A 24,745-nucleotide genomic window follows, 5' to 3' on the forward strand; every position below is an offset into this window, starting at 1 on the left:
ATATCAAAGTATCTCTTTCTCTCAAAGCCGCCGCCCCCCCCCCCTCCCTCCACCTAACCTCCGCCCACCCCCCCTCCCGGAGACGCCGCTCCTCTGACAGTATTGACAGTCAGATCTGCTAACCTTTGTAGTGCAGCCAGACTCAGCAGTGCCCTCACTCCGACTGACAGAGCTCAGTCCTTCCCTCCCTCCATCCCTCCATCCATCCCCTCCGACGGCCTGGGAAAGGAGGGCCGGCCGCGGCAATGTCTGTTCTGGGGGGGGGGGGGGGGTCCGGTTACGCGGCGTCTAGCAGGTCTCAGGGCCCGGTATTAACACAACAGACAGACTTTTTACTTTACTTTTACAGCGTTTACCAGACGCCCTTATCCAGAGCGGCTTACAACCAGTAGTTACAGGGACGGTCCCCCCCTGGAGACACTCAGGGTTAAGTGTCCTGCTCAGGGACACGATGGTAGAAAGTTGGGTTTGAACCCGGGTCTTCTGGTTCGTAGGCGAGTGTGTTACCCGCTAGGCTACTACCACCCACACGGTCGTGTGCTTTCTGCTTTCATTCCCTGACTTCTACAATTAAATTTGAGAACTTTGACCGACAAATTCATATTTACCAAACCAGGGGCAGTGGTGTCCTAACGGTTAAGGAAGCGGCCCCGTAATCAGGCGACCAAATTCATATTTATTTATTTATTAATTCATATTTACCAAACCAGGGGCAGTGGTGTCCTAACGGTTAAGGAAGCGGCCCCGGTTCGAATCCCGATCCGCCAAGGTGCCACTGAGCAAAGCACCGTCCCCACAGCCTGCTGCTCACTCAGGGTGATGGTTAAATGCAGAGGACAAATTTCACGTGTGCTGTGCTGCTGTGTATCACATGTGACAATCACTTCACTTTATCACAGGTGTGGGGGCCACGTGTTGGACCGGCCTGTCCGTCGGACCACGTGTCACACACCCCTGGGGACGGAGGGACGCATGTGGCCGCGCTAACGACCACAGAGGCCCTCTTAAAGGCGCTCCGTCCAGGCGACCCCCCCCAGCGAGGTCAAGGGCCGCGCGGCTCTAACGACGTCCTCCCTCCGCCCCGGCGTCTCCGTCTCTGCCCCGCGGGGCGATTTTAGCGCTTGGCAGAGGGATGAGTGTCTGGGACGAGTGTCGTCGCTCCACCAAGAGCAGGTCGTCTGATCCAATTCAACAATTACCGGGTCGAAGTTGTTTCGGTTTTAAAAATGTTAATGTGCCACCAAGTGCTGCGACGAGCCTCTGACTGCAAAAATGCAGCCGAAACAAACGTCCCATTCACCGAACTTCCGCGGCTGGCGCTTCGCGTCAGAAGGCATCTGGGCCAAATTCCAGAGACGTTCTCGGCACGCACACCTCAGAGTGTCTACGGTATAAATCATTTCCTTTGCTGCTGAAAAAAATGAAAATTTTAGGATCCATCGACCCGAATCAGGCCCTACAAACAAACCGGGCTTTTCTCCCCCGATGGACTGTCATAAAAAAAGAGGAAATAGTAACGTGGTGTTAGTAGCCTGGAGGGAGGTGAAGAACCCCACTTGGGGTTCCCTGAGCAAGACACTTAACCCTGAGTGTCTCCAGGGGGGGACTGTCCCTGTAACTACTGATTGTAAGTCGCTCTGGATAAGGGCGTCTGATAAATGCTGTAAATGTAAAAAAAAAAAAAAATATATATATATATATATATGAATGATAATGTGAAGTGATTGTCATTGTGATGCACAGCACACGGTGCACACAGTGAAATTTGTCCTCTGTATTTAACCGTCACCCTTGGTGAGCAGTGGGCGGCCATGACAGGCGCCCGGGGAGCAGTGTGTGGAGACGGCGCTTTGCCCAGTGGCACCTTGGCGGATCGAGATTCGAACCGGCAACCTTCTGATTACGGGGCCGCTTCCTTAACCGCTAGGCCACCGCTGCCCCATGTTGCCCCATGAATGCTTCGCTGGCCCATCATCGGATCTTCTTCCTCCGCTCGGTGGCCAACGACACAACACACACAACCGAAGCGTTCGTTCCAAAGCGCTGGGCGAACGTTTGAATAACATTCCTCCGGGCCTTCAACGATAACCTTGAGCGACGCAATACTCGCAGCGGCTACATAATATCCATCGATTCCGCCCGCCGCCTGCTCGAGTGCCGCGGCAGAAATGACCCGCGTGTCGGGACTCAAGGCGTCTCAAACAGCGCCGCCGCGATCAATCAGCCTTAATCCAAAACCAATTTGCTCCGGCCGAAGAGGAAAATATCTTTTAATCTCCCCCGGACGATCCCTGACGGCCGCGCCCAGTAAAATGGCGCCGCTCGGTACGGCGGCCCGAACCGAAGGCCCGGCGACGATGTGTTCGGGCGGACTGGCGCTTGAAGGGGGGGGGGGCTCAAAAACCCTCGATATGAAAAAGAGATCCCTTAAAAACTCGCCCCCCCCCCCCCCCCTTCCACCGAGCCATCTGCTCGGCACAAAGGGCCTTTTGTGCGAGAGCCGCGCGTCCGCGGCGGGGCCCGCGATATCGCCGCGGATCAGACGCTCTCGTGCCGCGCAGCCTTACAGTCGATTATCCGGCGTCGCGAGGAGGCGCGTGCCGGGCCCGGCATTCCCTCCGACCGCTCCCGTTTCGCTCGGAGCGGCTTGACAGACGATCAATGAAGCTGCAGACCAGAAACGGGGGGGTTCTGGTGATAATCCACATCGGACGCGGGCCGGGCGGCGTTTCGTGGCGAAAACAAGGAAATAAAAAAAACACTTTTTTGGTTCTAAACTCCGGCCGTTTGGAATTAGCAGCGATGGTCATTTCATTTTGAGGCCAAACCTTCACAATTGGCTTTGAACTCGTTTCCTCCGGATACCCTACAAACACTGGGGAAACTGGGGTCTGAAGTGACACCACTTGCAGGCTCACTCTACCCAGGAAGGGGGTCCCTCTCTGTATCAGAAGTGAAGTGATCGTCACTTGTGATACACAGCAGCACAGCACACGGTGCACACAGTGAAATTTGTGCTCTGTATTTAACCCATCATCCCTCAGTGGCACCTCCGTGGCACCTTGGCGGATCGGGATTCGAACCGGCAACCTTCGGATTACGGAACCGCTAGGCCACTTGAACTTTTCTTACCGACGTTCCACTTCCGAAACCTGTATGTCTTACCTGACCACCGGCACCCAACGAATCGGCCCATCGGTACGATGTGCATCACACCTGCATGACCTGCTGTTACGGGAACTGGTCCTTCCTTACTGTAAATACTGCGCCGTGCCGTATTTATATGGTCCGTATGCTGGACTCAGCAGGCATGTTGTGCTCATGGTCCTGTTTGGAACATTTCCCACGACGCCGACCGCGATGGCGTCCTACCGCTCCCCTCCAACGCCATCATTCCGGGGTCGGCACTGTTCACGTCACTCAAATTGATTCATGCGCCCCACAATGGCCCCATTACTGCCTGGTACGGGACAATCGCCCCAGAACGTGTTAAAGGACAGGCCTCATCGGAGAGGAGGGGAAAATAGATTCTTAAGTCATGGCACTGGACCGCTCACCGGTTTAACGGCTGCACAGCGCATCGGTACAATGGACATATTCAACATACGGGATCTCTGGGTGGCATCCAGGCAACGATCGACCTCCCGGGAACAACGTCCCATCATGCAGAGAAGGCCGGCGCGGTGAACGACAGCTAATTAAGATGGCTAATCGGCGCATTTCACCCAGGCCTGAGCAACCGTCACTCTCGTCCTGATGCCGTCATTCAGCGGTGACGAGCCGGATGGGTCGGCGTCGTGGTTACGAAGGATGAAGATGGGGAGTACGCGGCACCCTAAAGTGCTAATGACGGAACGTCCCTGGCTTCTTCAGGGCCTCGTCCGACAGCAACAAAAGTTTTTTCAAGAGCTTGTCAAAGATCCCGCTTACCACCTCCAACCCCTGGAAACGTTCCGGCATAAACCAGGAAGTGGTTTTTGGATGAAAAAATAACGCTAGGGAATCTGTAACATGTAACGTGAGTTTACACTGCTGCTGTACGTTTGTGAATTGAAAACTCTACTCGTGCTTCGCTACGTGCTACGACTTTTGAACTTTTTAAACCGTTTACATGCAACATTTTTGCCAGACAGACGCCACCAGACCGTGACTGCGTTGCGCCATTCAGACGCAGCAACTCTAATCACTCTAATGATGCTGTTTCGCCAATCGGATGTAGCCATGCAGTCACATGACCACACAAACCCCACACATGGCGGTACAAACTTTTCACACAGCTCAGACACGGAATGAAAAATGAAAGCTGTGGCTAAAAGCTGCGGCTTTGTTAAAACCAAAGCTTACAGAAAGAATAAAGAGTCCATCTTTCATATTGACCATTTTAGCGTCTATAATCATTTTACTAAATGGTGCCATATGCCAAGTAGACCACTAAACATTTTCTGTCGAGGAAGGAAGTAGCGTTATCTGTTTTATTCATTATATCAATGCAAAGACATATAATTAGCATATAAAGATAGTTAGTACACTCAGATTTAGTCCATTAATTGCTAAAAATAATATTTTATCCAGTTATTCATATAATTAATAGGAAATACCAGAATGAGCCTGATTAGGAACGAGCAGTTATGAGAGAGTCTGTATTTTAAAGCACCCTCCTGCCTCAGATCTCTCAGGCCACTCCTGGATCTCTCTCAAGATGCTAGGAAAGCCTTCATCTAGACTCTCCTTTCTCTTGGAATGTGGAATGAACTCCACTAGATGTTTGACCAGCTGAGCCATAAAGATCTTCAAATACAAGATAAAAACCATCCTTTTTACAAAAGGGCCTCTTATTTAAAAAAAAAAATTGGATTCTGAGTTATTAAATGAATGTAATTTACAAATTCAGTCCTGGTGAACCAAATGATGGATATTTAAAAGAATGTACAGTACAGGTCAAAAGTTTGGACACCTTCTCATTCAACGTGTTTTCTTTATTTTCATGACCATTTACGTTGGTAGATTCTCACTGAAGTCATCAAAATTATGAATGAACACATATGGAGTTATGTACTTCACAAAAAGTGGAGACCTGACCTCCACAGTCACCGGACCTGAACCCAATCCAGATGGTTTGGGGTGAGCTGGACCAACAAGTGCTAAACACCTCTGGGAACTCCTTCAAGACTGTTGGAGAACCATTTCAGGTGACGACCTCTTGAAGCTCATCGAAAGAATGTCAAGAGTGTGCAAAGCAGTAATCAGAGCAAAGAAACTAGAATATAAACATGTTTTCACTTATTTCACCTTTTTTTGTTAAGTACGTAACACATGTGTTCATTCATAGTTTTGATGCCTTCAGTGAGAATCTACCAACGTAAATGGTCATGAAAATAAAGAAAATGCATTGAATGAGAAGGTGTGTCCAGACTTTTGGCCTGTACTGTATATAAGTCGCTCTGGATAAGAGTGTAAATGTAAATGTTCTACTGACTTGGCAGGAATCTAAAAGTTCTCGTGTCCCACTAGTCATCTGACGTAAACCCGTAACCCACCATTGCAACAGTAGCCTCCTCCACAAAGAGCTCATCTACGAGACGTGTGTCCTTATTGACTCAGAATACAAGTTGGGCATCGCTCAGCGGTATGGTGGCATGGCCGGGCGGGACAGTCTCCTCCGAGGGTCCCGCCAACAGACTCCTGTAGGCCCACAATGCCGCTGTCACTCCATAACATCTCGTGTCACAACCCGTGCAGGCTTGACGCGAATCCGTTCTGGCGTAAAACTGCAAATTAGACGCGCACTTCCTGCAGTTTTGGGGTTCAAAGGCAGCCAGAACGGAGGCTGTTTCACGGCCTCAGATGGAGCGCGGCGCGGGAAAGGGGCTTGATGTACAGTACAAGCAGGCGAAGATCTTTACATCTGGCTGCCTCCGCCGAGCGCGAGGGCCCGTCTTCATGCTTTAATTGGCTGCTCTCTTAGTGAGTCGGGGGGGACCCGGTGGAACGGTGAGCTAATCCCCCTGTGATCACGACAGATCGCGTTCTCCGAGGGACGGGGCGCGCGGAGCGAGCGTCTCTCAGATCAGCCGCCACTGTAGTCGTGACGGTTTCCTCGCAAGCAGACCTCACAACCGCCGCTGTGTCTCTCAATCGCTCCCAGGGACGTGGCGGTGATGCCGGAACGTCAGTTAGGTGCTTCGTTTAGTCTGCCGGTCATATTTTGTTGATCCCAGAGTGCACCGGGGCCGAGGTGTTATGCAGACACCACAAAGGTCGCAAGGTGCATCGTTGTCCTCCGCAACCCTACGTGACACACGAGAAATTAAGCAGAGGCGAGGCAGACAGGGCGGGGCCTGCACCCCGCTAAACAGCTGCCAGTGCCTATCCCCGGATTCACCCGGGTCAGGGTGCCAGCCGCACCATCCATTACACCCACACACACACACACACACACACTCACATCTACAGAGTTGCATGTCTAGTACGCCCACGCCTTTGTATGATGGGAAGAGCCCGGAGGAACAGCACATAGACTCCGCCCAGAAAAGGTCAGAGTCGGGATTCAAACTCATGACCTTTCATTCTGTAATGGAAAGGCCCTCAAAGCTGAAGTCTGGGCACCCAACGTGGGGTTTTTTTGGTTCTTGATTAGGGGCTTTTTGCCCATTCACCCTCAAAAAGCTTCTAAATCTACGAGACCCTTGCACGCACTGTTCTTTGGAGATCTGATTAGACCAGGAGACAGGCAACACCCGTCAGCTAGGTATCTCTTTGGCTCCCAAAATGTCCATATTATGTTTGGTTCAAATCATGAAATGCTCCCTGTTCCAGTGGCTGCAACATGGATCCGTGTGATCCGGGCTACTCCGGGTCCGGAGTTCGGACCGGAGTTTCATGTTCGTTATGTGTTATTATGTTTCCTGATTGTTATCAACTGTATATGAGTGTATAAAGCTGCCCTGTTCGTGTCTGTTCGCCGTCGGGTCGTTGTTTGTCCTGTCTCCCACGTATTAAAGCCCTGTCTCGTGGCGTCGTGCGTATAGCATCCTTCTTCCTCGCCATGTCCAGCCAGCATGACAACTTCCCAATCTACACCCATGCTCAATAGCTGGAACGGTACATTTTTTAGCAAAAACATCTAAACACATTTGGCCAAAGCATTCTTTTTTTTGCCTTCAGTTACCAAAACGCATCAGATTCGGTCTGCATCATCTTCGTTTTCTAATCTTTTTCCTAATCGAGAACCCTGGCAGTATATAAGTTCCTTTGCTTTTTTTCACGCTACATTTGAAAAACACAAACAGTCACGCAATGCTGAAAAGGAACGTCTTTAACTGAATGCCCATTTTCAGCAAAGGTGCACAAACTTTTGCGTCCCACACACACACACACACACACACATATATATAGAATTTGAAAAATTTTTTGGTAAGCAATTTGCCAATCTACTGTGCAGGGATAAACGGAGTGCAGCTAAAGCCACGGCAAGTGCTTATGAAAGGAAAGTGTTTGGGAATGATTTCCCATCTGGATTCGGCTGGGATAAGCAGTTTTAAATTGCAGCAGGACTTACGCCATTGACTGTGTTAGCGGGGCCCGTCAGGCCGCGATATTATATCACTCTTTCACGGTCTGATCTGGGAGCGGCGCCGCGGCGGAGGTTAAAAAATAAATAAAGCCGCGGCGTGTTCGTCTTAAACCCCGCAAAGTAGGCTACGCCGGCACCGTTACACAAACCCGGCTCCAGATTAGCGGGAGTCGCTCCGCGGCCGGCGGATTCATTTGGGAAGTAATGGAGAGGGGATGAAAGGCCCAAATCTGGCGTTGTCTATATTTGAGGGATTGACACTCGGTGAACGGAGGGAACGGAGGGAGCGGAGAGAGCATGAAAGACGAGACGGAGAGGATTGGGGCTCCTTTGCGCAACGGGCCTGTCATCCGCAGCAGCCATTTTGATACATCCCTTCTTCTCTCTCCCCGTCTGAGCTTTATTTTTTTCCTCTTTCAGCCCAGTTGAGCGCCCGTCTCAAACGCAGCCCAATCTACTACGCCGAGATGAAAAGCGAGTCGGGAGCGGCGAGGGATGTGAGCCGCGCGCACTTTCTTACTTCTGGAGAACTTTTTGTTGAGAGTTGCCGGAGACAAGCGCGTCTGTGTGCAAAACCCACCTATGTGTACAGTCCTAACACTCCCAATTTATCAATCTATGTAAAAATTTATATTTTCTTTTTTAAGAAAAGAAACATTCACTATTTTATTATTTATCTGCTTATTTGTGCGTTGAACATTTATATTATACAGTCGACATAGTGTCTGTGTTTACAATGTCAATTGTGGGACTAATAAAGCATCAATATTATTGCATCTGAAACGTTGCAGGTGCAGAACTGTGAGAAATTCTGACATTTATGATGAAGGTCGGTGTTTCATGACATGGACCAGCCACTGCATTAAGACCGGGCGAAAGCTGGTACCGGTGATTATCTGGCGTGGGCGGGGCTTATCATATGAGGCAGCAGGTGAACAGATTGTCATTTGAAGCATAAGAGGTTGCGACTGTCTCATGCAGGGTGTTTATGAAGCATCTAAAGCATTGCATTTACCGGACGCCCTTATCCAAGGCGACTTACAATCAGCAGCGGCAGGGGACACTCTGTGTCTCGCTCAGGGACACGATGGTAGTAAGTGGGGATCGAACCTGCGTCTCCCGGTTCATTACCCGCTAGGCTACTATCACGCTATGGCCCAAGGAAGGAAAGTAGCATCAGAACTGGACTACGGGTCAGTAAGAGTAGGTGAAGGTCTGAATCGACTCCTCATTTATTTTAGCCATTTTACGAGAGATCCCACTGACGTCAGTTCACGTTTTGTTTCCCTCTCAGTAAAACGGACTCCGTTTTCCGAACCACATCCGAATCCCTGGTACATGAAAGAGCCGTTTAATGGTCCATCTGGGAGCTTTTGTAAGGATATCGTGGCGGGTCTACCTCGGACAAATCCTATCTCAGTCGTCCATTCATCCGCTTCACTTGACCACTGCTCCTCACCGTTTTAATGCGCAGAGAAAACCTTTATGATGTCCTTATCTTTAATATGCAGCACAGAATCTGCACCACTCGTGTTTGAAGTGTGCTAAATGCATTTGATGTGCCGCTCGTTGCTGCAGAACTAAAGCGCTCCTCGGCGGTGACAGCGGGTGAAGGTTGAAAACAGACAGGAAAAGGCAGAATTTCACAGAATAACCGGAGACAATCGTGACCGTGTAAGCATAGGAGGGTTTTTAAAAAATATGTTGTTACTCCTCAGGGTCTCCGTCCAATCAAAGTGTCCCCCCGGCCCCAGGTGTGTGAGTTATGGCCTTTGGGCGTGTCCCTCCGCCACCACAACACATAACCAATCAGCATCCGGAGCAGATCTAAATATCCTGGGGCCTAAATTGCTTCCCGAGGGCAGGGCAGGGCAGGCTCTTCATCTTCTTCATCACCACCGGCTCCCCGGCGGCTGAGAGCAGATTAATCAGGACCCAAAATATTTCATCAGGCGCCGGCCCGACGTGGCCCAGTGGAATGGGGCCGCGTGTGGCGGTCCAAATTAAAAAAAAAAAATTATTTCATAATCGAACGAGAAGAAGAACCATAAGGTGGGTGTGTGTGTGTGTGTGTGTGTAAATGTACATGCGCGTGTGCGGTAACGATTTTGCGAATTTCCCAGGGTGTTGTTAGAGGAGCAGCAGGAGGCGGTGCAGGCAGAGTCCTCAGTTTCGATTATGTATACTCTTTTATTCAATCATCACATCGCGCCGGGCCTGACATTTGGTCAATAGTGCAATCTTCTGGCGCTCGGAAAGGGGGAAGAAAAAACCGGCGGCCCGGCCCGCCCCGCCGCGGTGAATTCCATTAGATTTCGCTCTCACAGGATGCGCCTGCACAAGACGCCCTGGCCCAGAGTGCCACTCCGTCTGAACTGGGCCGCAGCCGCGGCGTCGCCATCATAGCCATCAGCCATCGGTGCTAATCCCCTGTCCCAGAATTCAACACGCCACCCAGGATAAACGAGGCCTCGTTGCCAGATCGTGACCGGGAGCTGGTCGTAAAAGACGGTCTGATTTTAGCTCCGCGGTCTCGTTTTAGCGCCGGCGCCTGAATCATCGGGCCGAAAACGGCCTGCCAAGGCGGCCTTCATTAGCCCCCCCCACCCCGCTCCAAATATAGAGCTGGCCCGTGAGCGTTTTTCTTTCCCAAGCGGCGCGACATCAAATGATTCTTCGGCCCGGAAAAGGTCAAGGATTTATAAACGCGTGTTTGGTTCCTTCTGGAAACGCCACGGTTATCCCAGTCACCTGGCAACAGCTGAGGGAATAATCGTCGCTGTTAAACGCCGAAAAGGCGCAGCGTTTTATGTGAAAAGAGAGCGGAGGAGGGCGGAAGGCGTTCGGGCGACTCAAAGTCGGTCGCCATTCGTCCGTCGGCCTGTAACCTTGGGATTCGAATGAAGAACGGGGCAACGTGAGGGCGGGAAAAACAGGGGGATGTTAGCGAAGGTCAGCGGGGTTTTTATCACTTCCTGGCCCTCGACCTGTGACCTTTCCTATCCCACTCCGGTTGGATTTGAGCGCTAATGAAACTGTTTTTTTTTCGCGTTTTGAGCGATTACGTCCCCTGCTGTGTGAATATTTAAAGGAAACCGGCGTACAATATTCAACTCTTCGTTCTTTATTTCCTTTCACTTTAAATTAGAAACATTTAATCTGTTATAAAAAAAAAAAAAAAAACGCTGACTCCGGTCCTGGTTTTCTTTTTTCCTCTTTATGAAAACATCACAAACACTCAAGTCGCAGATATCGAGTGGGCCGCTTGTTATACCGCTGTTATTAAACCCGCAGCCGCTCCCGTAATAAACCGCCAACCTGCCCGCAGCCGTCAGCGTTTCCCCGATAAGGAAGTTTACACTTTTGTTGCCGCCATCCGACGTTTAAACCGGGCTTTAGTGCCGACGCCTGTAAACCTCTCGCCCGGCCCTGTCTGCCGGAGATGATGAATTGCAGGCGCGCCGGTGGCCGGACCGCCCAGCAGCCCGGCGTGGCGGGGAAGGCCGCATTGGTGGCATCACAAAGGCCGGCGCGCTTGTCCGGAATAATTCTGTAACAGATGAGTGAACATGGGTCCCCGCAAGGTCCCATTGTGTGTGGAGTCCCAGAGAAAAAGTGCTGATTCAGACCAGCGTCTCTGCACCTCCAGGGGTCAAAGCTGCTTAAAGCCTCTTTTTTTTAATGGGATTTGCCTCATGTTGATATTTGTCATCAAACGGGGAAAATATATCTACATACATTAAACCCCTTACGATTCGCGGCGGCACGCAAAAGTTGCTTAAAGTTCCTGGATAAACGGTGGCTTGCTAATCTGCCGCATGTCCACATGGCATCCCGAGCACATGTGGAGTTCTGTACTTAACAAAAAAAGGTGAAATAAGTGAAAACATGTTTTATATTCTAGTTTCTTTGCTCTGATTACTGCTTTGCACACTCTTGGCATTCTCTCGATGAGCTTCAAGAGGTCGTCACCTGAAATGCTTCTCCAACAGTCTTGAAGGAGTTCCCAGAGGTGTTTAGCACTTGTTGGTCCAGCTCACCCCAAACCATCTGGACTGGGTTCAGGTCCGGTGACTATGGAGACGAGGTCTCCACTTTTTGTTAAGTACAGAACTCCACATACATAAGTACATAACCCTTCAGTGAGAATCTACCAACGTAAATGGTCATGAAGATAAAGAAAACACGTCAAATGAGAAGGTGTCCAAACTTTTGGCCTGTACTGTGTGTACCTATATTGACAACAAAGTAGATCAAATATTAAACACGAATGGTAATACTTTATTAAGGGTTTAAGTTTTACTGCATGAAATGATGCGGCAACCCAGTTGTGACACAAGAAAATCCGGTCGAAGCTGGACACCAAGACAACACACCGAAGCAGGCCCCGCATTATCATTCATATTAAACAGCAACCCAGAGGCATTTATTTTCCCGGAGCGACGTTATTGGTCAATCAATAATGCATCCGGCCTTCGCGCTGAAATTGCCACTCTTCGCGCAGTTAATATCGCGCTGCGGGCCGAACTCCACGCAGGAATTACCTAAAGAAATAATCAGGGGCCGCTCAGCAGGCCGCCCGCTACTCCGCCGATACACATCTGAGCCCAGATGGCTTAATATCGGCCGGGACGTTAATAGAAGACGAAAGGTAAGCAAACACTTGCTGAGATAGGACGACCGCTATCAGGACACTAAACGATTTTTGAACAGCGCATGTCAATAACTGCGGGCCTGCAAAAGTTCTGCTTTATTGTCGATTTACATAGAAATTGCCTTATTTTAGACTTTTTTTTTTCTCATGCACGCATCTGTCTCGCTATCTAATGGCTGTAGGGGGGGATCCGGTTTCAGATCTAAAGCGCTCTGGGATGATCTCAAGGTGGACGGACACACCAGCGCAGAATCTTCCTTAATATTTAGTCCCGGTAATTACCGTATGACGGACACCTACGCAAGACGCAGGAACGTTCATGATGGATTCTGCTCTGTCCACGTGCTCAAGTGTTTGCGCCGCAATGATAACTATTATTTCAGGGGAACAAAATATCACCCCTTGGGCCGCAATTATTTTCATGCATTGGCTCCTGCCGGCTTTGTTGTTTCCCGTCCTTTTCCTCATCCTCATTCCGTCAGTCGGATCTCGTGGAATGATGTCACCTTCAGAGCCTGGTCAGCATTCGCAGGTCGTAACATTTGATGGAGCAGAAGTTCAGTCGTTTTAATATGTAATGCAAGCCCGATCTCGCACTGCACCTACGTGGGGTTAGAAACCAGCCAGTTTATGGCCCATTTTACTCACTTTACTACTTTTCTACTGTTAACTACACATTTAAGTGTAATAATTAAATCTCTTTTCCTAACCTGCCACTGTTGCTGTTGTAAATGACTGACACGTGTGATGTGTGACGTATTGATAGGACTGATTTGTAAGTAGGTTGTGTGAGAGCTGTCAATCATGCGTATAGGCTCCTCCCCCTTTTAAGCTTTGTTCATAAAAACATCAAGAAATGTCATCTTCTTCATGTCAGAAATAATTACACACCAACAAAAAGGGGCTGGGCTGGTTGTTAGCTCCTCCCCTACAAGCAGACACGTCCTGTTTCTTCACGAGCACAAATCTGTAAAGAAACTCAATGCAAAACAAGGATTCATAATAGAAGCCCCTTTAAAAAAGGCAATCATGGTTCTGTATGATCTTCAGACTGTAGGGTCTTAAGGTTAGGGTTAAGCTATTGGGTCAAAATTCCGAGGCCAAAAGCACCAGCTAATTGGCAGCAGCAGAAAAAGGGCAATTGCGAAATGACAACGACTAGCACACACACCCCCCCACTCCCCAAAATTTGTGGGAATGTTTTCTTTCATAAAGAGGGAAACAAAGCGCTGACTTGTTAATGATGGAAGCGCTCTCCCGGTCCCCTGTTGATTGACGATCACTGAGATGTATGACACCTCTCAACTTGTCATCCAGGAGTTATTTGTACTCGGCTGCAATCCGTTCTGTGAGGAGAGACCAGATGTCCCGTCTTAATTAGGCCTGCAGTGATGTTTTTAATGACTTCTAGCCCCATTACGGGCGGAGAGGAGAGAAAAATCTTTCTGGCTGTCACTCCTGGGCTTCTGCCGCACTCCTGCGCCTTCGCTCTGATTTCCAACGTGCCTCATGTCCCAGCAGCCCGAGGAACAGGGAAGAACAGTGTTTTTTCCCCCCTTTTCCCTGCAAATGTTGTCATTTTCCATGGTCAAGACTGGGTCTTCACTTTTACGTAAATCCCACTCAGCAGAAATACGTCTCCAAGACACCAGGAGACGTCTTATTTTGTTATATACATTTAGTTTTATGGCATTTACCAGATGCCCTTATGCAGAGCGACTTACAATCAGTAGTGACAGGGACAGTCCCCCCCTGGAGACACTCAGGGTTAAGTGTCCTGCTCAGGGACGCGATGGTAGTAAGTGGGGTTTGAACCCGGGACTTTGTGGTCTTCTGGTTCAGAAGCGAGTGTCTAACCCACCAGGCTACATGGCTACATCTCAGTCCATTTGGCACCGTCGCACACAAAGGCGGAGCTGATATTCGACCTCTCGACCCTGGATGTGGAGGAGATATATCTAGATAAAATTGGCATGTTCAGAATATCTTCTCGCAGATGTTTATCATGCATTCAAACGTACATTTTCTGGGTTGGGTGGAACCCAACTTGTTTTAAATTAAAGACCGACGTCAGTGGCTGAAAATTGGCGAGATCTGCTTCGTAATGCGCAGATCAGACACGAATATGGTGTTTTTTTTCCGTATTAAATCCTGCTCTCTAATGTTCCGTGTGTCGAGGCGAGCTGCAGGTGAGCCGCCGCCTCGGCCGCCTCGGGTCCAATGCAGGTGCAGAGCGAATCACCTCGAGGTGCGGATCGAAGCGAGCCGCTGAACAAATGCTATTGCCTGCCATAATGAGGGTATAAAATGTTATTAATATTTCAGAACAAGCCCTATTTTTCATTTCTGAAACCCACCGTGGGGCTCCTTTTCAAAGGGCTCCAGTCAAAACCCAATGGGAGTCTCAATTGACTTTAATCTCGCATTCGTTTGAAAATTTGAGCCCATTAGTTAACTTTGCCTTTTTCTGCACAGTTTTCATTGCATTTCAATGAAGCCGCTTTCCTGTGGTGATAAAACACTAATAGTTGCTTCAAATAGTAAATGAGGAAGCGATAAAGGAAGAGGGGGCAGCTGGGAAGGATGACCTGAAATATTTATATGAAACATCTGCGTTTTCGTATATAAAGGAGTCCTGTGCGCAGACGAACGGGAGCACGGTGTTTATGCGCTGGAGCGGGATATTCGGTATTCCGCGCCGCCTCGGCCGCCCTGACAAACTTATCAATGGCGTCCGGGCGCCCGGGCTAACTGGCGCAGCGCATTGTGTCTACGGGCGGGCGGAGGTCAGGGGTGGGGGGACGTGAATAATTCTCTCTGAAGTCCCGGACTCGCCCATGCTCGGACCCGGGGAGCGGGCACCCACATCTCCCCGCCGCTTTTCACCGAGGCTTTTCATTTGGGTCACGGAGAAACGAGGCTTTTTGGGCCTATTTTGTGTCTTTGCGCTGTGCTTAACCAGAGGAAAGGAAACGATGCAGGTTTTATATCATTTTTATCAGGCTCACGACACTTGCGAGACTTGTCCATATTGATTACGTTATTGCACAAAAGCACGGCGTATACACGCATATCGTTTTTTTTCCAGTGCCGTCCGCTTAATAAAACGCAGAGCAGCTGATCGATGGAGTGCTGCCGGCGGGGGAAACCACTGCTGGGCGTGGCGGCAGACCGGCCGTCCTCACTCACGACGTCATTACGTTTTCCCATCAACCCATAAACATCTCCCTTTTTCCACGCTCAAAAATCCCCGCTAATGAGAAGTAGGTCAAGAGCGCCGCTCCGTCATCCGGCGAAGAGGAAAAGGGAGGAAAACGATTCCAGGGCGGCCGTTCATCGCCGCAACACTGCGGCTGAACGCACGCTCACATCAAACGATGCAGTCAAAACTGGTTACTTAGACACGGCCTGGGCACCGGCGGAAAAATCCGGCCCTGGAAGTAGATCCTGATTACGCCTCGCGCCCATTTTTTTTTTTACAGCGTCGGCCCCGGTGTTTGCGCACAAATAAAAGGAAATATGAATTGAATTAGTTCATGTTTAAATAGCGTATTTTTCTCCCCTGGTGAATTGGCACCGCGACGCGTTCAGAGTGGTGTGTGCTCGCACCGCAGTCCCTTTGGAATGAAGCCCCATCTGCAGATCCGAACAGCCAAATGAGCGGGACGAAGGCGGATTAGCGGGGATAAGGACAGTGACGGGCCAGGAACGAGACGCCCGTCCAAAACGGGAAGACCCTGAAACATGTCATGTGACCAGGCCGGGGGTAAGACACAGTAAAGCAGAAAATCTTGGTCCCAGTAAGTCATTTTGGTGGAGTGGGTTTGTAAAAGGTTTTTTTTTTTTTTTGCGTGCTGTAATCTAGTTTTATTAAATGGTAATTAAAAAAAAAACGAAATGTTAATTTGATTTGCAAATCAAGTGTGGCGTTTTAATTATCGATGCGAGACGGAGATGCAAGAATGGATGCTGAGGAGGTGAAACGGAGGCTTGCGTTTTAAATCCGCTCATTTCCCGCATATTTCCTTTCCCTCCTAGTCTAGCGCTCGTGGCTTTAAAAAGGATCAGAAACAGTAACAAGTACAACGAAATTAGTCCCTGAGCCAGAGAGGCATCTTAAATACTGTGTGTGGAACGTAGTACCACATATACTAATACAAAAGATAATACAAAATATGATACAAAATACACAATTTAAATTAAAGGGTGAGGTAGAAACCTTATTGCACATGAAAAAGGAATTAAGTCGGAGGTGGAAAGATGGATGAAATGTCATTTAGTGCCCTGATGGGCTGTTGTAGAAGCTGTTGTTTAGTCTGTTTGTCCTGGTTTTAATGCTCCTGTATCTCTTGCCCGATGGCAGCAGTTGGAACAGGTCATGATCGGGATGTGAGGGGCTCTTCATGATATTATGTGCTGGACTTGTTGGGTCAGATATTTTGTGCTGGACTTGCTGCACCACCTCAAAATGTGCTGGAAGCAGAAAATAATGGACAAGGACCAATGTATGATGGCTGGGCCATAGCATCTCCAAATCTCCAAAAAGCGGTATTCCCCGGTGCACCCTGCCGCACCTCCAAGAATTGATCCAGAATGGTCTGAGGAACATGACAATGAGTTTGAGGTGTTAACATGGCCGCCAAATTCTTCAGATCTTCAATCCTATCGAGCATCTGTGGGATGGGATGGGAAAACAAGTCCGATCCAAGGAGGCGCCACCTGCTGACAGCGTGGTACCAGATACCACAGCAGATACCTTCAGAAGCCTAGTGGGCGAGAGTCAATACCTCAGTGGGTCAGGGCTGTTTATGCAGCACAGGCGAAACGTACTAAATATTATGGCTGATGGGAATATGGACGTTCCTTGTAATAGAGTCCACTGACCACTGACACTGGGGTTTCTCCAGCTGTCCATCAAAGCGGAGCTCACCGTCTGAATGATATTGTACTGCAGTGTGTGTGTGTGTGTGTGTGTGTGTGTGTGTTCGTATTTTCATGCTTACGGCCTACACAGCCTCACACAGTCTCAATCTGCGGTCCCGGAGGGGAGGAAAATGAGGGAGCATAAGGGAAAAGTTGCCGCGTGGGGTCCGTATCGAACCCCAGCCATCTACCCGCTATCCCCGCCTGCATCCAATTTCAGCGTGAACACTTCCTGTTAAACCCCCATCAAACAGACACGGCGCGGCACAAAGCGAAACCTCATCTCCACGGGAAACTAATCCTCCGGTGCGCGCTGTAAGGCTGTCAGGTTTTTTTTTTTTTTTTTATTGAAAGAAGTCATCACTCATTTCGCCAAAGATTAAAAGTGTGTTTAAATTGAGAAAATCCGCTTAGGAATTCTGAATTTAAATTCGGAGGGACGGCGAGGGGAGATGCCGAGGCTCGCAGCGAAGCACAGTCAGGTATGGGAGGCCAGATAAAATTAAAAATATACATATTTGTTTCTGCCATTTGATTATTTTTTCGGACACAGCGGCCCGCCCCGGTTCTGCGTCTGGCAACGCAGATGAATAGCAGGCCCTAAAAAAAAAAAAAAGAAAAATGTTGACTCTGTCGGGGTCGCAGCGATTGGAGGCTCGTCCGCCCATTTAATCGCAACGCCACCGGCAACCGGGTGTTTCGGTGCGAGGACTGACGACCGCTTACCAGCAGCGACATGGCGGCTGGGTCAATACGTTGCTTTGTGACGATGAAGGAGCCATTTTTTTCCGGCACATGAATAAATAAATAAGGCCCTAATGCGACCTCTGACCTCTACTTATCGCTTGTGTAACGCAGAGCTGTTCAAAATTATGCGTACGGCATGAAAACGTCCCTCACCATTGTTGCCACGCTTCTTAGCTGCTAATTAAGTCGACCGGAGTCTAAATGATTTATTATTTATTTCGTCTGACGGCAGCCTGAGAGACGGCTGCCCCTGGAGTGGTCATTAATCTGCTATCTGGCCGGGCCGGGCCGGGCGTGGCTCCTATGATCCCGGCCCAATCTCAGATCCTAATCCAAGGAGGAAGGGGCCTGCAGGCCAGGATTTGGGACGCCTGGCTATCTCTCTCTCTATAATTGATGGGTTTTTAGGCGATTATACGCCTCGCGTGATTAAGATCTATAACGACGTATCGATTCGACTGTACCGGGTGAGAGTCCCGGGCCCCGCCCCCATCGCCTCTTCCAGCCGCTTGACATTTTGATGTCTGACATTAGACGAAAGCGTGTTTATTTCAACCATTAGAGAAAAAGTTGAGATGAAAGGGCCGCGTGTTGTTCAGGTTTGTAGGAACACAGACGCGCCGGCTGCTCACCCACACATACAGTAGGAGGCTGCGAGCCGAGCGGAAGCGCGTTTCCGAGGTGAGACTGATGGCGTGGACGTGTGATCGGTAATTATTTCAGACAGATTTCCACGTCTGAGCCCGGCGGAGATGTCGGCAAAATCGGTTGTTTTGCTCGTTGCAATCAGGGAAAAAAGCACCCCCCCCCCCCAACTGAAGGAATATCGGGTTCTCCCCACTTTGGACGGAAAGCAGACGGTGAAAAATGTTGACAGAGCAGCCATATGGTGGCTGAGCAAATGTGTAATTTTATTTTCATGAAAATTATCGCGTTATCCATGTAAACCTCGCAGAGATTTCCGTCCAGTCCTTCAACACTTGATTTATAGCAGCAAAGCTAAATTATAATGTTCTGTATCCTGTAAATTCCTCATTACTTGGATGGATTCAACTTTTTTCCTGGATTCATTCCAGGATACCAATGTGACGTGACATTATAATGTTAAATCATATAATGCACCTTCCTTGCCTCTAGCACAACAATTCCACAAATAAACGATCAGAAATCATGTGTTACTGTGGAGCATCAAATTTGCTTGTTACTGTTTCTGATCCTTTTTAAAGCCACGAGCGCTAGACTAGGAGGGAAAGGAAATACGCGGGAAATGAGCGGATTTAAAACGCAGTCGGCAGAGGCAAGTCTCCGTTTCACCTCCTCAGCATCCATTCTTCCATCTCTGTCTCGCATCGATAATTAAACTGCCACACCTGATTTGCAAATCAAATTAACGTTTAAATTACCATTTAATAAAACTAATTTACAGCACGCAAAAAAAAAAAACCTTTTACAAACCACCGACAGAATTTTACAAACAAGTGTTTGTAAAATGTTTGTATTGTTTACTTTTGATCTATTTTTAATGTAAGGCTGGGCATGTATTATAGTTACTGATGATCGGTGAGATCTATATGAAACTGAATTATACTGCACATATTTATAATAGGCCTTTCCACTGTACAATGTACTAAACATTGTTATCCATGTGTTTAAAGAAATGTGCTTTAAAGTGCAAAACTCGAAGTTTTTGCTCACCCGTAAAGTCTGCGGGGTCAAGGTCCCCGATATGGTCTGTTGGGGAGGTGCAGATGTTCCTCTGGTCGGCTGGAGAGGGTCAAAGTGAAGTGATTGTCACATATGATACACAGCAGCACAGCACATGGTGCACACAGTGAAATTTGTCCTCTGCTTTTAACCCGTCATCCTGAGTGAGCAGTGGGCGCCATGACAGGCGCCCGGGGAGCAGTGTGTGGGGACGGTGCTTTGCTCAGTGGCACCTCAGTGGCACCTTGGCGGATCGGGATTCGAACCGGCAACCTTCGGATTAAAGGGCCGCTTCCTTAACCTCTGCTCTTGGGTGAGGTTGGTGAGGTTACAGGTCAACAGTCCAAACCCAGAGGAGCCGATCAGAGCAGCGTGTTACAGACCAAGCGACCGCAGGACCGTCACGGCAGTACCGGAGAAAGAACGAGGGAATTGAAGAGCAGCAGACGGAGGCACTTCAAGCTCATTCCTGCATTATTACGGGCGCGTTCCCATTTTTTCACCTTAATCTCCGGCGAATGGCTGTCATCGCCCTGCGGCAGTAATTAGGTACGGACTCTGGACAACAACAGACGAGCCGGCCGAGCTCGTCTCCAGCAGCAAATTACCTTTAGCTTATGGTAAGCAATATTCCGTGCCAGGCAACTTTTACTGCTGATTAGCAATTAGCCCAAACTACCAGCAGCCAAAGCATCTAATGTTTCATTTGCTCCTCTAATGATATACGGCGTTCTGGCGCGTGCAGACCAGGACGTATGGATTTCTCCTTAATTCCCCCGCGTTTACAGCCTGACCGGCCCTCAGGCAGATCAGTGATGGCCGCTCCTCAGATTCTGGTCCCCGACGCTTCATCGCGTCAGGCGTTAAAGCGCGCCAAGGTGTCGCACAAATATGAATACGGTTGAGTTTTGCCGTTTGTTTCTTATACGGGCCAAAATCACGTACGTACCCAAAACCAGTGGGCTTTTACGGCGAAGACATTTCCTAGCCGCAGACGTATTTACTGAAATTATCACGCTGACTAGTTAGCAGCAGCCTGGGTGAAGTGAAGTGATTGTCACATGTGATACACAGCAGCACAGCACACGGTGTCCTCTGCTTTTAACCGTCGCCCTTGGTGAGCAGTGGGCGGCCATGACAGGCGCCCGGGGAGCAGCGTGTGGGGACGGCGCTTTAGTCAGTGGCACCATGGCAGATCGGGATCCGAACCGGCAACCGTCTGATTACGGGGCCGCTTCCTTAACCGCTAGGCCACCACCGCACCGTACCCGTCAAGGTGTACGGGGCGCGTTGTCTGAAACTACGGTCGTCTTCAGTAATTGTGAATTTGTGAATGGGCTTTGTAGTACCTGCTGTGTACCGTGAGGCGATATTGAGTCATTTCTTCAATTATTGTGCATTTTCACACATTGCACCTTTAAATGATTTAGTACAGCTAGTACGTCACCTAACCAGTCTATTTAAAAGTTACCGGTTTTAAGATAGATGTATCGGATTTTGTGGTTTGTGTTTAAGACGTGAGCATGCTGTGTTTAATTCGTTGACCACACACCTAATGTGTCTTGTTCAATAGCCAACAAATAAACCAATCACTGGCTGCTGCATATACTTAATTAATGTATTATCATTTCTGAATATATGGCAACCTGTAAAATAGGATTTTTTTTTTGTCTACGTGGGATTTTTGCAGTTCGTCCCTGTGATCTTGCACGCATTTAGCCGGAATTGGTTACCATAAAAAATACATTCGCGATTACTGAAGACGACCGTAGCTTCAGACGACGCACCATCGATGGCTGCCGATGCCCCTCAGTAAAGACACTCGGCCTTGTTTGCAAACAGACTTGTGGCCACTCCCCACCGGCCGGCTAATCTGAGGCGGGGGGGGGGGGCCTGTTTTCGGCTGATGGGCCTCGCCGGCGCTCTCCTGGGGCTTCGTGCGGATCTCGGCCTTGTTAAGGAAGCGCAATGGGCGCCGCGGGAGCAGGCCGCCTCCCCCCGGGGGGGACGGGGAGCCCTCGGCGCTAATGAAGGTGGAGGACCGGCCTCGTTACGCCTCCTCGCCGGCAGACGCCTCGAGGAGCGCGGCGCGTTTACGAGAGCCCCTCGACGGGCAGGTAAAATAACGCCGCTCTAATCCACTAATAAGGAGCCAGGGAATCGGCGCTAAGCAGGATTTGTAAATCCTGTCCGCACCGTCCGGCACGGTATACAGGTGTGTGTGTGTGTGTGTGTGTGTGTGTGATGTTTTCTCACCCAGGCTTCTCCAGACCACGTGGAGACATAGGCAAGGTGTGCTTTCGCTGTTTGGAAAGTTCAAAAGCGCGGGATGTTTTCCCTTTTCCTTTTCAAAGTCCACAAACCCAACTTTTTCAAACGGGCGCTGCTGGTTTGCCCAGACTCTGGGGAGCAGCAGCGGCTCAGAGAGCGCAGGAACATGGAGCTCGCGCTCTCACTCATCTCCACACACAAAAACACAAAAGACTGACAGGCTCCCGGTTCAAAGCCGCCTCTCCTCACTGCCGTCCTCTGGTGTGGAATTTCAATGCTCTGTTTCATTTTTTATGGGTGGGGTGGCTGGGTGTGTGTGTGTGTGTGTGTGGTGGGGTTATCCTCTCAATGGTTCTCCGTCAGTCCCTTAGCGGCCTCCCCTTTTGCACCAATGAATTTCAGGTATCAGGGCAGGACATTTCCATGAATAAACAAGAAGTTGGCGATAATGAACTCAATTAGAATTGAACGATATGCCTTAAAACTACACCGTGACGTCCACCACAGCAGTAATTCTGCAGTAAACAGGTGGACGAGTTTAATCACAGTCCACTTTACACCTTGAGCGAGTAAAACTGGACACACCCTTAATGTCTGGAGTAGTAATGTCTAAGCAGGTTGTTATATGCATAGGTAGGCGTGAGAAATTTTGTGGTGTTGTGTGGGGACATTTACCCAGGACCCTAACAGATTTGAATGAATGAGTTTTATTACAAGCAAACAAAGGGAGAAGGAGGCGGAAGGCAGGAGGGAGGACTCTGTGTTGCCAGATTGGGCTGTTTTAAATTAGCAATTTTGGGGCAAAAAATGACTACTGAGGATTACTTGGTTTTAAGCATGTTCGGTAGGTGCAGGAGGTAAGTGCTTAGTTTCGGTGCACCATTAGACAATTGAAATAATGTACATAACAGGATCCTTTAGTGTTGCATTGTCACTGTAAAAACGATGAAAGTTCTAGAGAGTGTGAGACGCTGACACCTGACCTTATCAGCATGGAAGGCGTTTGAAGTGATGTTCCAGAGCTGAGAGTCCCATGAAATTCCCAGAGGCCTCCTGCGGCGCGTCGTGGAGGTGAGCGGCGAACGAGAGGAGGTCAGACCTCCGGGGCCCGGCTGCTATCTCCCCCCCTCCCGAGGAGACGTGTCGCGGCGTTCCCCGCCCTCTACAGCGGCGAGATAAGGAAAGGTCAAAGCGCTGCGGTGGCTCGCCGGCCTCGGGTCTCAGATCGCCAGGCCATTCTTCCAGGGTGTCTTTGACTTTCCTCGTCTGTCTTCTTCAGGAGGACTTCCCACTTTCCCAATTACTGAATCCAACCACACACACACACACACACACACACCCACAGACATTTTCAGCCTACCCCCACCCCACTCTGTTATTCCTGATTAGCAGTAAACGGGCAAATATTTTCCCAGTCCTCGCCAGGTTAGATCCCCGTTTAATTAAACTGGCTCATTATGTCGCTTTCTGATTAGTGGAAGGGAATCAATTATTCAATCCGCAAACACGGGCCACGGGAGCTGGAGGTGCACGCCGCCGCGCCCCCCATTCCGAGGACACTAATTAGCTCCTCTCTCCCGGTCGCAGGTACCGGGACGGTGGGAAAGGACGGGCCCGGGTCAATACGCCGCCAGTTATCGGGGCCGGGGGCCGGCCGGGCAGCCGGGAGAGCGCCCCGGGGACTTCCGGTCTCCGGCCCCACTACTTTTGTTTTTCCGCCGAATCAAACGGCGCGGCAATTATCCGAATTATTGACAGCAGATTTCTCGTTTCAGCTGCAAATTAAGGCTATCAATAAAGCTTTCTGATGCAAAAGTGACTAATTAACCGAGAGAGCGGAGCGGCGAAGCCTTGATACGAGAAAAAAAAAAAAACCTCCAGTCGGCGGCACATCGTGGAAACACAGGGGAACTAATTAGTTTAATTATCAAAACAGCTAATTAAAATTACACAGTTGCCTAATTAGTGCGCTTCTCTCCGTCTCCTTCCCCTCCTCTATTTTTCCTTCCTTGCCCTCTCGCTCTTTAATTGACAGGTTGAAGTTAAATATTAAAAAAAAAAAAGTGGGGGGGGGGGGGGGGGGGGGGGGTTGTCTGGAATTCTGAATGCGGCATAAATGAATCCGCCCTCGGCGTGGCCAGCTGGTGAGGTTCGTGGCGGGACGGTGACAAACGAGGGGGCCCTCGCGGCCCTTCAACCGTTTACTTTCGGATCAAATAAATAATAAAAAAAAAAAGAGGCGCGGCGGTGATGAATGCACACGAAAACGGGCCACGAGAGGAAACGCTACAGGACAACATGGCGGACTTTTTTTTTTTAAGCAAATGTTGAAAGTGCCGCACTGCGCTTAAGCCTCCTATTGATACAGCGATGAATTTAATATCAAAACTCCTCCAGAAGTTATAATGAAAACTGGAATCCTCTTTTGTTTAAATGTCAAGACCCTTGTGATCGCTGCAGACCGCTAACAAATGGCGATTATCGCTTCGGCTTAACAATAAAGTCTCCGGCTCCGTCTGGGACGTATCGGACCCTACTTCACAACCAGCGAACAAGTTAGAAAAGGAGGCGTGCATGCTCTCGCCCGCCATGTGTTCACTGCTGATTTCGATGAATTTCCATAATTCCGTGCAGCAGGTCATGCAGAAGAATAAATTGCGTCTGCTTTGTAGCTGTACGTTTGTTGCTCTTGGTAAACTGAGCGCCAAGTCTCGCTTTGTGAGCCTACAACGCACAGTAAGCCGGTCGGGGGCCCATGTGACTGCAGCCGCACAAACACTCGTCTCGCTTTTGAAACCATCTAATAATCTCACGCCGAAACCATTAATTAACGCCGCGGCGCAGATCTCAGGCGTCCCCACGTCCCCGCCATG

General features: G+C 49.4%; 1 protein-coding gene across 1 annotated transcript in view; it reads left to right on the forward strand.

The window, feature by feature from the left end:
• Positions 1-24,745, forward strand: part of arhgef39 (Rho guanine nucleotide exchange factor (GEF) 39) — an 89,593-nt gene that overhangs the window by 14,543 nt on the left and 50,305 nt on the right. The window lies entirely within an intron of this gene.

The sequence above is a fragment of the Denticeps clupeoides genome, chromosome 15 (assembly GCF_900700375.1).
Source record: "Denticeps clupeoides chromosome 15, fDenClu1.1, whole genome shotgun sequence".
Classification (NCBI taxonomy): domain Eukaryota; kingdom Metazoa; phylum Chordata; class Actinopteri; order Clupeiformes; family Denticipitidae; genus Denticeps; species Denticeps clupeoides.